The 12,768-nt window shown below is 39.9% G+C and overlaps 3 pseudogenes; all 3 read right to left on the bottom strand.

Annotated features, from left to right (window-relative positions):
* Nucleotides 1-5,871: 5,871 nt before the first annotated feature.
* LOC149220187 (uncharacterized) lies at nt 5,872-6,778 on the bottom strand (annotated as a pseudogene).
* A 376-nt stretch (nt 6,779-7,154) lies between these two features.
* On the bottom strand, nt 7,155-9,020 carry LOC149220188 (protein DETOXIFICATION 40-like; annotated as a pseudogene).
* A 1,525-nt stretch (nt 9,021-10,545) lies between these two features.
* Nucleotides 10,546-11,814, bottom strand: LOC149220189 (uncharacterized; annotated as a pseudogene).
* Nucleotides 11,815-12,768: the final 954 nt, after the last annotated feature.

The raw sequence follows: 12,768 nt of genomic DNA on the forward strand, positions 1-12,768 counted from the left end.
GTTGCGTCCATACTGTGTCCACATGAGTCTATACTTGTGATGCTTTACAAGATCATTCCTGTATCAGAGCGGTAGTTAGTTTTCTAAGTCAGTTTTGATCTGAGTATGGGAATGCCTACCTCAGCGATGATATGATCTCATATATATATCTTGCATTGAATGTTTTTATAGGTTCCAACCGGGCTCTCCACAAGATGATCCTCGAAATGATAAAGTACTTCACTCTTCCTAAATACTAAATGAAATCCTCATCTACTATAGACTTCGCACTTTAGGGGGCAATTTGTTACACAAAAATATTGTCACCATGATTATTTGCAATCGGTATGGGTATATCATCACTTGTACTGTCCTCCTAGGTAAGTCTCAGACCTCAGCTCTTCAAGTCAAGCTTTGAAAATAGGAGAAAGACATTAAAAATCAATCAAACTCTGGTTCCGCACTTTCTCTCATTGTCACCTGTGGTCCCGCACCTTCTGTTTACAAAAACTACAGACCTGCCCACACTGTCCCTAAAGGTGTGGGTGCGGACCCCTGTGAAAGTCAAAAAGGTGCAAGTTTATTCTAAAAAACTCACTTTGGGTTAATTCTAGATGATTCTAGAAGGAATTTTGACATGGATTTTCCGCTCTTAGGTGGTTCATACATCCCAAAAGAGAAGGAGCTAATCCCTTGATGAGAGGAGCTATCCCTTTGAAGGAGGGCTTTATCCCTTTGAAGGAGGACCTAGTAACTTCCCTCCATTGCACTATAAATTCAGGCATTAGGCTGGTTGCTAGAGAGGTTAGAAGCTGAAGGTTTTTGAGGGTAAATGCTAGTGAAATTAAGACTTCCTAGTTGAGCTTAAGAGGAATGATCACATACCTTTTTAGCTTCATTGGGAAGTGAGTGAAACTTGTCAAAGTAGAGGAGATTTCTTGCTGGACCCTGGGAGGAGCTTGTACAATGTCAAGGCACAGGTTGTAAAGTTCTTCTTCTTTTGAATTAATACAATCAAACTCATTTTTCTCAACAAGTATCTCATATTATTTGTTTCATGGACTCCTTGACTTTCATGTTGAATATGTTTTATGATATTGGCTTTTTAGGTGCTATTTAATTTGTTTGCTTGTTTTTGTTTGCAGATTCGTGAAAAAGGAGCTCATTTGGATCGAAGGAGCGAGGGCATCCACAAACTTGTGTTGGACCTAAGGTAGGCCCTAAAACACTTGTTCGCCTTTGTTTATAAAATCATATTTAGAGAAAGATAGTGTCTGGATGGTTTGCTTGTCATTAGGTCTTCTTTAGATTCTAGGAAGGTCTATATTTTCTGACTCATTCTGTGTGACAAAATGGCGACTCCACTGGGGACAAGATAGACCTTCCTAGAATCTAAAGAAGACCTAATGACAAGCAAACCAACCAGACACTATCTTTCTCTAAATATGCTTTTATAAACAAAGGCGAACAAGTGTTTTAGGGCCTACCTTAGGTCCAACGCAAGTTTGTGGATACCCTCGCTCCTTCGATCCAAATGAGCTCCTTCCCGAATCTGCAAACACAAACAAGCAAACAAATTAAATAGCACCTGAAAATCCAATATCATAAAACATATTCAACATGAAAGTCAAGGAGTCCATGAAACAAATAATATGAGATACTTGTTGAGAAAAATGAGTTTGATTGTATTAATTCAAAAGAAGAAGAACTTTACAACCTGTGCCTTGACGTTGTACAAGCTCCTCCCAGGGTCCAGCAAGAAGTCTCCTCTACTTTGACAAGTTTCACTCACTTCCCAATGAAGCCAAAACGGTATGTGATCTCTCCTCTTAAGCTCAACTAGGAAGTCTTAATTTCACCAGCATTTACCATCAAAAATCTTCAGCTTCTAACCTCTCTAGCAACCAGCCCAATGCCTAAATTTATAGTGCAATGGAGGGAAGTTACTAGGTCCTCCTTCAAAGGGATAAAGCCCTCCTTCAAAGGGATAGCTCCTCTCATCAAGGGATTAGCTCCTTCTCTTTTGGGATGCATGAACCACCTAAGAGCGGCAAATCCACGTCAAAATTCCTTCTAGAATCATCTAGAATTAACCCAAAGTGAGTTTTTTAGAATAAACTTGCGCCTTTTTGACTTTCACAGGGGTCCGCACCCACACCTTTAGGGACAGAGCGGGCAGGTCCGCAGTTTTTGTAAACAGAAGGTGCGGGACCGCAGGTGACAATGAGAGAAAGTGCGGACCAGAGTTTCTTTGATTTTTAATGTCTTTCTCCTATTTTCAAAGCTTGACTTGAAAAGCTGAGGTCTGAGACTTGCCTAGGAGGACAGTACAAGTGATGATAGACCCATACTGACTGCAAATAATCATGGTGACGATATTTTTGTGTAACAGATTGCCCCCTAAAGTGCGAAGTCTGTAGTAGATGAGGATTTCATTTATCATTTAGGAAGAGTGAAGTACTTTATCATTTCGAGGATCATCTTGTGGAGAGCTCGGTTGGAACCTGTAAAAGCATTCAATGCAAGATATATATATATATATATGAGATCATATCATCGCTGAGGTAGGCATTCCCATACTCAGATCAAAACTGACTTAGAAAACTAACTACTGCTCTGATACAGGAATGATCTTGTAAAGCATCACAAGTATAGACTCATGTGGACACATTATGGACGCAGCCATCTGTTTATGAATAGTCCATTATATAATGAATACAAAATTCCTCGCAGCCTGGATTGTGGAAACTAGATCCAGGGTCTTCATTTCTACTTCCCGAAACAGTACGATTCTATCCATGCGAATGAATGTGTTGATGTCGAACATGGTAGAAACCACTTGATTACCAGTCAATGATGTAAACTGTTAACAATTGTGAGAGAAACCACCAGTGATGTCAATGGCTCTCAAAGTACCCAATACAATCCATGAGATGTGAATAAATGTGTTGATGTCGAACATGTCATGGAATCCTCTGATCGAAGGTTGATGATGCAAACTGTCATCAAAGGCGAGAAACCTGCCATTGAGGCATGCAGATCTCAAGGTACTGACGATTTCTAGATCATCTTTCTAGATAATGAGCTGAAGTCGATAGAAAGCGATCCGTCGCAGGCAAGCCCACAACACGAAATCATAGATCAAGTTGAAGAAATTTAGTTTCAAGGACTGACTCAGGGATGGTCAAGATGGATGAAAGATATTTTGCAGATGAATGGCTTATTGGCAGTGACCTCTTGAACACATAACGACACGACAGATGGCTTAGTGACAATTAACCCAAATTTAATACCCAGAAACCGGCTGAAGGCTTTCAATGTGGTTTGATCAACTGTTACTCAAAGTATTTCCCAACCCAGGTGAATAAAAGTGTCGTGTTCAAGAGTGGTTACAAAGAACAAACAAACTATCCTCGTTGACTACTCTCTACAATCTACCTATATAACCTAAAATCTACCTGATTCATTTTTTAATGAGGTTGACTCAGTAACAGGAACTATCCTCTAACACCCTGTTTCATTTTTTAACGAGGTTGACACAGGAACAAAACTATCCTCGCACTCACTGATTCATTTTTTAACGAGGTCAACACAGTAAAAGGAACTATCCTCTGACCAACTGATTCATTTTTTAACGAGGTTGACGCAGGAAAAGGAATCTTCCTCGAACTTACTGATTCATTTTTTAATGAGGTCGACACAGTAAAAGGAACTTTCCTCGAACAACCTGTTTCATTTTTTAACGAGGTTGACACAGGAAAAGAACTATCCTCGCGACTCATTGATCATGGCTTCAAACTGGAAGAAATACATGTCAATGGACACACCTTGATCATGGCTTCCAAGAGGTCTTCATCAAAAGGAAGAATAGTTCTCTGGAAGGAACACATGTCAAGGGACTCCAAAGGGATAAGAACATCGCGTTCAAATAATCCCATAGAGTTTTCCATGTCAATTACCAGATCTAAATCAAAGGAATATGAGAAAACAGTGAGAGGCTCACTTAGATCGGTAACTGAAAACATGGGACCAGTTGCCACATAATTAACCCCTGGCAGGGTAGATACCACTTTAGAATCAGGAACATTTAGGGGTGTCATATTATTGGTAGTTGAAACAAGACTAGGGAACGAAAGCTGGTCTACAGTCACAATATTTCCATTGTGAGGGAAAGACATCACGCGAAAGAGTGTCGATACGACAGCTTTCATTGCATAAACATAGTCTAGCCCAAGGAGTAAATTGAAATCCAAGGGACCTCGAACTACTATAAGATCAATACAGACAGTTTTACCTTCCAAGGTAATAGAAAACTTAGGAAGTATCCCTAAAGGTTCACTAATGGTTCTGTTAAAAGCTTTCAAATTCTGCGTAATAAGCGCAAGCTGAGGGGAACCCAAAGCTTTCCAAGCAATTGAGGATAAAATACTAACAGAAGCACCTTCATCTACCTGTGTGCGATGCATGTCCCTACCACTAGCCTTGACAATGATTTGGAAAGGGATGGAGGGAGGAAGACGAGGTTCTGTCAGTCTATTCCAATCAAAGGAAAATACCTTAGTACTTGGAGGGGGTTTTGTAGAAACAGTTGAAATGCCCCCCAGCATAGAAGAATCTGATGTAACAAAAAGAACCTGAGCGGTATGAAGTTCACTCTCTAAAGGGAAAGTGGGATCGACCGAATGTGAAATTGAATCGACCACTTGATCAACTATTGGATCATCAACCTGAGTGACATGAGTTTCACTCTCCAATGGAAGAGTGTGATTGACTGTACTTGAAATTAGATCAATCACTCCATCAGTTGATGGTAGGTTGGGAGAAAGTTTACGGTAACCAGTTGGAAATTCTTGTTGTGGAACAGTAAGGTTTTCCAACAATTTTGAGGCTTCATCCATGTTGTTAACACTCGAATCTACCTCAGGCTGAGGAAGGCAAAACTCAAGGCAACATCAAACCACGCTCAGCCTCGTAGCTAGCCCTACGAGGACAGGAGAGGGCTCTCTCCGGGTCTATCTCGGCAAAAGGTTTTCAAAATGGCTAAGATGACTCCAAATTACCATTGATTTTAGGCTAGTAAATTGATAGAAAGGGGTTGTTTTTTGATAAATGATTGGGTTTTCTGGGCAGCGTGGTACCAAGAACAGCGTGAGCAGAGATTTAATCAAAGGCACAGATTATTCCATAAGGCGAGGTAGGAGCGAGATTTAACAATTAAATTGAAACTAAACGGAATGGCAAGACTGCTGAGAAGTCGACAAGGGCATGTGTGATGAATCCTTATCGAACAGAAGAAAACATTAAATATGAACACTTCCTCAAGACAGAGCAAATAAATTGAATTCTGCCTTTCTCACTTAAAAGTATCCATTTAGAAACGATTATGAAATGAAATGGAAACATTACAAAGACATATGAAACAAAAGAAAAACATATGCTAAATTTCCACACCACAAGAATCTTACAGATCAGAGCTAAGCCATTTAATTAATCTCTGTCATTCAACTGTACAATGAAATGCTCTGTTTTTCGCCACGCACCTCTCAGAATTCTCTCTCTCTTTTTTTTTTTTTACAAAATGATTTTTCAATACATTAAAATAAGTTCCTTTGTGGGAAAACAAATCGACCCAGTGTTGTTTCAACTGAAATTACAAAAATTAGAAAAGAGCGTTTCATCTATTCTAAAAATAGAACAACGTCCCTCTAAATCTTTTGATGATTGGCTAATTAAGAGGCAAAACTGGAGCGCAGATCCCATAGAATCAGGACTGAGGATAAAAATAGGCAAATTTGTTCCTATATATTTTGCGTTCTAATTTTGTCGTGATTTGACTTCTTCTTCTGGCATGTATTCTACCCATTCCCTGAATTAATTTCAACAACATATCTTTCAAAGTTCTAGGATGTTAAACTCATGAGGCATGCAGTCTTTACTTGTGCGGTAGCACTTGTTTGGAGAATAGTAACACAGATTCGTAACTTGGCTTGTGTAGAGGCACGCAAACCGCTCGACCTGATTTGCGAAATGAGAATTCTGATAGCCAGACTTCAGAAGTTGACCCCATATTTTATGGAACTTTTCATGACATTCCCTTTGTCTCTTTCTATGAAGTTCACGAATTCTTTCTATCTCTACCTGCAACTTGTTGACTTCAGAAGATGCTTGATGTTGTTCTTCTTCATCGTTCACCTTATATTTGAGAGCCCACTTCAGCTATTATAGTTTATCATCAATGAGATCCCTCTGTTGGCGCAACCACCTAAATTCCTTGCGGATGTCCTTTGACTCAAAAATCAGCTCTACTTCCCTTTCAAGCTCTGGTACTACAAGCATTGTTCTCCAACCGAGCTGCTTTCTTGCTACGCAATATGTCTCCATAAATATGGTCTCCAACATATAGGACCTGAGAACCTGCTTCAATTGAAAGAAGTTGATGAAGGTGACCAACGTTCCCTCCCTAAGCACATACCTGAAAAACTTTGCATCCCTGCTCTGATATCCACTTCAAACAATGGAACCCTATTCTCATCCTTAAAAAAAAATCCAGGCTTTGAGCTGCCAGTAATGACTACATCAAAATACGAGGTGCAGTTCCACTGATTCACAGGTCGCCATTACCTAGGGAAGTTCCTTCAGCTTTGGCAGTTTAACTTAAAACTACAAGGCTCCATGATATAACAACATGGCAATCCTAACATGTAATTTCATTGCCAAAATTGGACGTGGATCAACTGAACTGGACAGCCCCTGCTGTAAACAAAGCTCTAAGTCTTGAATCGTTTACAAATAATGGCATACGAATGGTCACACCAGGCAGTTTATCGGCCTTTTACAGTCTTAATTTGTAGGCATTGGGCGTTGCAATACGTGTATTCTCTGTAGTCTCATTTGAAGGAAAAATCAATGGCAGACGAAGATCTGATTCGAAGGCTGAACCTGATAAGCACAATTCCTCCTATTCTGTGAAACCAAATGACAAAGAGGAGAACTAAAACCTGAAACAGAGAACAAAATACCACATGATTTCGCGTGCAGGCTTTGGAGTCAATTTGGCAAGATCTGGTCGCATGAATACAAACAAAATTTGTGCTGGACTGAGTGCGTAGCGTGCTATCCCAGTGCGTAGTGCACAGCCTGATGCGTAGCACCTGTGTATTTTTACACTGGTCGCGCTAACCCAATGCGTATCGCATTGCCCGGTGCGTAGCGCACACCTCCAACGTGTAGCGCACACCTGAAAGCACTGCCTGTATTCCATTAAGAAGGATAAATGCAGTAAGAAATGGAACCAACTCTAAGACTCTTTCTGTGACAGTCGAGCTGCTTGTGAAGAGATAACCCAAGACATTTTTGCAAAGAAGAAAAACTATTGCAAAGAATATGTTGATGACTGAAGATGTAGTGACCAAAACAAAAACTGAAAAGCATGCAGCCTCAGCATTCCCAACACCAAGTTCATTGGAGACCCTTACGCTACAAAGAGAATATTATGAACAGGAGGGAACATCTTATGGCAACGTCGAAGCCAAGTGGTATCATCATCTCCAGAAGTATCATACTAATGCTTTGATGACCAATGTCGTGGAGCATCAGGATTAACTACCTTATGGAAAACGGCCTCTAGATCAACTGTTGGATCATTCAATGTCCTAGCAAGAAAAACGAGGATCTGATAGTACCATATCTGCAGGAATACCATTATGGCTGAAAATATAGATAGTCTTAAGAATGATGAAAGTTGGCGGAATGCAATTAATTTAAAGCCCGTCCATGAAGCTTTGCATGAAGCAGAATGCATTATGTAAAGAAACTCAAGGATGGTCATAAGCCATCACGATACATTGTGTGTCATGACAATACCAATGAGGCCTAGTTTTAGTTTAAAGGCAGTTATCCAACAGAATATAAGGTGCAAGATTAATACTCCTCCCGAGATCCAAACTATAGGTAAGACTAAACTCTGTACATGTAAAAAACTTCTGAACAGATACATTTACTGCAAATGTAAACAGTTGGGGAAGCATCCATTTCAAGAGAAGTCATGACTTAGCAGCAATGGCAGTTGTTTGGCCAAACAGTTTGAATATAGGTTCTGCAAAAAGGCATGGAATGGACAATAAAAACTCCTGGATCTCCAATACAATAGCTACAGCTTCCTTGATAAAATGTGTCTCATCCAATATTATTCGATTCCATTTGACTGAATATAGAATAGAGGAGCTGTCCTCAAGCGGTGCGAATTGACTACTGGCATTTGAAGAGCTGGAGAATTTGAAACATTTTGACAAATTAAAAAACACATTTAATGATTTCTTCTTCAAAATAGGGTTTTGACGAAGAATCAATCTTACATTATTGCAATGACATTCCTAAAAAACTTACTGCGTTATTTCACACTTTTGCAGACAAAACCCTGGACTTAAGACATGAAATGACTCCTCTGATCAAAATGACATTTAATGACTGCCAGTGACGGGAAATGAACCTTGGTGAATTTGATTGCAGCGAGCTGACAAGATGGAGTCTAACATTGGCTCCAATGGGGATGGCAGTTGCCGCTTCTTGGAGGTGCCAAGAACCGTAGAGCTTTGGGAGAGCAGACAGTGCCTCCGTCCATTGGGCGATGGAGTCATTATTTCAACAACCAGCACAAGATTTCTGACTCATTTATGGACTGAAACTTAACTGAAATGATTGAAAAACTGACTCGGCAAACTTCTAACTAAAACTGGGAACAAAATGTTGCCTTTTGACTGCTTATTTATTTACAAAATCTACCCTACTTTGTTGTAAAAACGGTAGATCAGGTAATACTGAAATGCCAGATTAACCATTCAAGTAAACCTGAGAATGATGTCGCTTGAGAGTGCTTCAACCAGATCACAGATGCAATTGCTGGCAGCCCTTCATGCACGTAATGAGCCTGATCATGTAAAATACAGTTTTATTTGACAGCCAAACTGAAAAACATTGTCATGTACATCGCAATAGGATCGTGAAAGCCAGACTCCGTTTGTTGCCCCAACTCTGCAATACATATTTCCAGCTGCACATTGTCAGTGCAAACATCTGTAGGCAACTCTATTATTTCTTGTTTCGAAGGAGGAATAATTTCCAAGAACTTTTTAGGGTCTCGGAAATCATATGACTGGATCTGCTCATCTAAACATTGAATCTCCTTCTCAACTCTTTCAACAACTAATTCACAAACACCAGTTTTAGCTTCAAAAGGAAGCTTCGGAGATTTCAAACATTGAAGCAAGGCACTGAAAAATTCTTCATTAAGTTCAAGATCCACTAACTGATTTCTTACTTCTTTTACAGCTTCACACAGGGCAGGGTTTGCCACATACCCTACCATTGCATAAATGGATCAGCGAGCACTGGACTATCTGGATCGAGTTGGAGTCGCCAGGTGAATTTTTCAGCCTGCATATGTGTCTGAATGTTGTCCACCATCAGCATCAGATCTGCAACTTGATTTCATGTATCGGAGCAAGACAATCAACAAGTCGAATGTCACATCAACAGCAAATCATCTTCCCTAGTATGGTCACCACTATGTTAACGCTCGAATCTGCCTCAGGCTGAGGAAGGCAAAACTCAAGGCAACATCAAACCACACTCAGCCTCGTAGCTAGCCCTACGAGGACAGGAGAGGGCTCTCTCCAGGTCTATCTCGGCAAAAGGTTTTCAAAATGGCTAAGATGACTCCAAATTACCACTAATTTTAGGCTAGTAAATTGATAGAAAGGGGTTGTTTTTTTATAAATGATTGGGTTTTCTGGGCAGCGTGGTACCAAGAACAACGTGAGCAGAGATTTAATCAAAGGCACAGATTATTCCATAAGGCGAGGTAGGAGCGAGATTTAACAATTAAATTGAGACTAAATGGAATGGCAAGACTGCTGAGAAGTCGACAAGGGCATGTGTGATGAATCCTTATCGAACAGAAGAAAACATTAAATATGAACACTTCCTCAAGACAGAGCAAATAAATTGAATTCTGCCTTTCTCACTTAAAAGTATCCATTTAGAAATGATTATGAAATGGAATGGAAACATTACAAAGACATATGAAACAGAAGAAAAACATATGCTAAATTTCCACACCACAAGAATCTTACAGATCAGAGCTGAGCCATTTAATTAATCTCTGTCATTCAACTGTACAATGAAATGCTCTGTTTTCCTCCACGCACCTCTCAGAATTCTGACTCCCTTTTTTTTTTTTTACAAAATGATTTTTCAATACATTAAAATAAGTTCCTCTGTGGGAAAACAAATCGACCCAACAACAAAGGTGTTGTTTCAACTGAAATTACAAAAATTAGAAAAGAGCGTTTCATCTATTCTAAAAATAGAACAACGTCCCTCTAAATCTTTTGATGATTGGCTAATTAAGAGGCAAAACTGGAGCGCAGATCCCATAGAATCAGGACTGAGGATAAAAATAAGCAAATTCGTTCCTATATATTTTGCGTTCTAATTTTTTCGTGCTTTGACTTCTTCTTCTGGCATGTATTCTACCCATTCCCTGAATTAATTTCAACAACATATCTTTCAAAGTTCTAGGATGTCAAACTCATGAGGCATGCAGTCTTTACCTGTTCAGTAGCACTTGTTTGGAGAATAGTAACACAGATTCGTAACTTGGCTTGTGTAGAGGCACGCAAACCGCTCGACCTGATTTGCGAAACGAGAATTCTAATATCCAGTCTTCAGAAGTTGACCCCATATTTTATGGAACTTTTCATGACATTCCCTTTGTGTCTTTCTATGAAGTTCACAAATTCTTTCTATCTCTACATGCAACTTGTTGACTTCAGAAGATGCTTGATGTTGTTCTTCTTCATCGTTCACCTTATATTTGAGAGCCCACTTCAGCTATTGTAGTTTATCATCAATGAGATCCCTCTGTTGGCGCAACCACCTAAATTCCTTGCGGATGTCCTTTGACTCACAAATCAGCTCTACTTCCCTTTCAAGCTCTGGTACTACAAGCATTGTTCTCCAACCGAGCTTCTTTCTTGCTACGCAATATGTCTCCATAAATATGGTCTCCAACATATAGGACCTGAGAACCTGCTTCAATTGAAAGAAGTTGATGAAGGTGACCAACGTTCCCTCCCTAAGCACATACCTGAAAAACTATGCATCCCTGCTCTGATATCCACTTCAAACAATGGAACCCTATTCTCATCCTTAAAAAAAATCCAGGCTTTGAGCTGCCAGTAATGACTACATCAAAATACGAGGTGTATTTCCACTGATTCACAGGTCGCTGTTACCTAGGGAAGTTCCTTCAACTTTGGCAGTTTAACTTAAAACTACAAGGCTCCATGATATAACAACGTGGCAATCCTAACATGTAATTTCATTGCCAAAATCGAACGTGGATCAACTGAACTAGACAGCCTCCTGCTGTAAACAAAGCTTTCTAAGTCTTGAATCGTTTACAAATAATGGCATACGAATGGTCACACCAGGAAGTTTATCGGCCTTTTACAGTCTTAATTTATAGGAATTGGGCGTTGCAATACGTGTATTCTCTGTAGTCTCATTTGAAGGAAAAATCAATGGTAGACGAAGATCTGATTCGAAGGCTGAACCTAATAAGCACAATTCCTCCTATTCTATGAAACCAAATGACAAAGAGGAGAACTAAAACATGAAACAGAGAACAAAATACCACATGATTTCGCGTGCAGGCTTTGGAGTCGATTTCGCAAGATCTAGTCGCATGAATACAAACAAAATTTGTGCTGGACTGAGTGCGTAGCGCGCTATCCCAATGTGTAGTGCACAGCCTGATGCGTAGCGCCTGTGCATTTTTACACTGGTCGCGCTAACCCAATGCGTAGTGCATTTCCCGGTGCGTAGCGCACACCTCCAACGCGTAACGCACACCTGACAGCACTGCCCATATTCCATTAAGAAGGATATATGTAGTAAGAAATGGAACCAACTCTGAGACTCTTTCTGTGACAGTTGAGCTGCTTGTGAAGAGATAACCCATGACATTTTTGCAAAGAAGAAAAACTATTGCAAAGAATATGCTGATGACTGAAGATGTAGCGACCAAAACAAAAACTGAAAAGCATGCAGCCTCAGCATTCCGAACACCAAGTTCATTGGAGACCCTTACGCTGCAAAGAGAATATTATGAACAGGAGGGAACATCTTATGGCAACATCGAAGCCAAGTGGTATCATCATCTCCAGAAGTATCATACTAATGCTTTGATGACCAATGTCGTGGAGCATCAGGATTAACTACCTTATGGAAAACGACCTCTATATCAACTGCTGGATCATTCAATGTCCCAGCAAGAAAAACGAGGATCTGATAGTACCATATCTGCAGGAATACCATTATGGCTGAAAATATAGATAGTCTTAAGAATGATGGAAGTTGGGGGAATGCAATTAATTTAAAGCCCGTCCATGAAGCTTTGCATGAAGCAGAATGCATTATGTAAAGAAACTCAAGGATGGTCATAAGCCAGCACGATACATTGTGTGTCATGACAATACCAATGAGGCCTAGTTTTAGTTTGAATGCAGTTATCCAACAGAATATAAGGTGCAAGATTAATAATCCTCCCGAGATCCAAACTATAGGTAAGACTAAACTCTGTACATGTAAAAAACTTCTGAACAGATACATTTACTGCAAATGTAAACAGTTGGGGAAGCATCCATTTCAAGAGAAGTCCTGACTTAGCAGCAATGGCAGTTGTTTGGCCAAACAGTTTGAATATAGGTTCTGCAAAAAGGCATGGAA

The sequence above is a fragment of the Pinus tabuliformis genome, chromosome Q (assembly GCF_031772625.1).
Source record: "Pinus tabuliformis cultivar Carrire ecotype Pingquan chromosome Q, CPIR1, whole genome shotgun sequence".
NCBI classification, from domain to species: Eukaryota; Viridiplantae; Streptophyta; class Pinopsida; order Pinales; family Pinaceae; genus Pinus; species Pinus tabuliformis.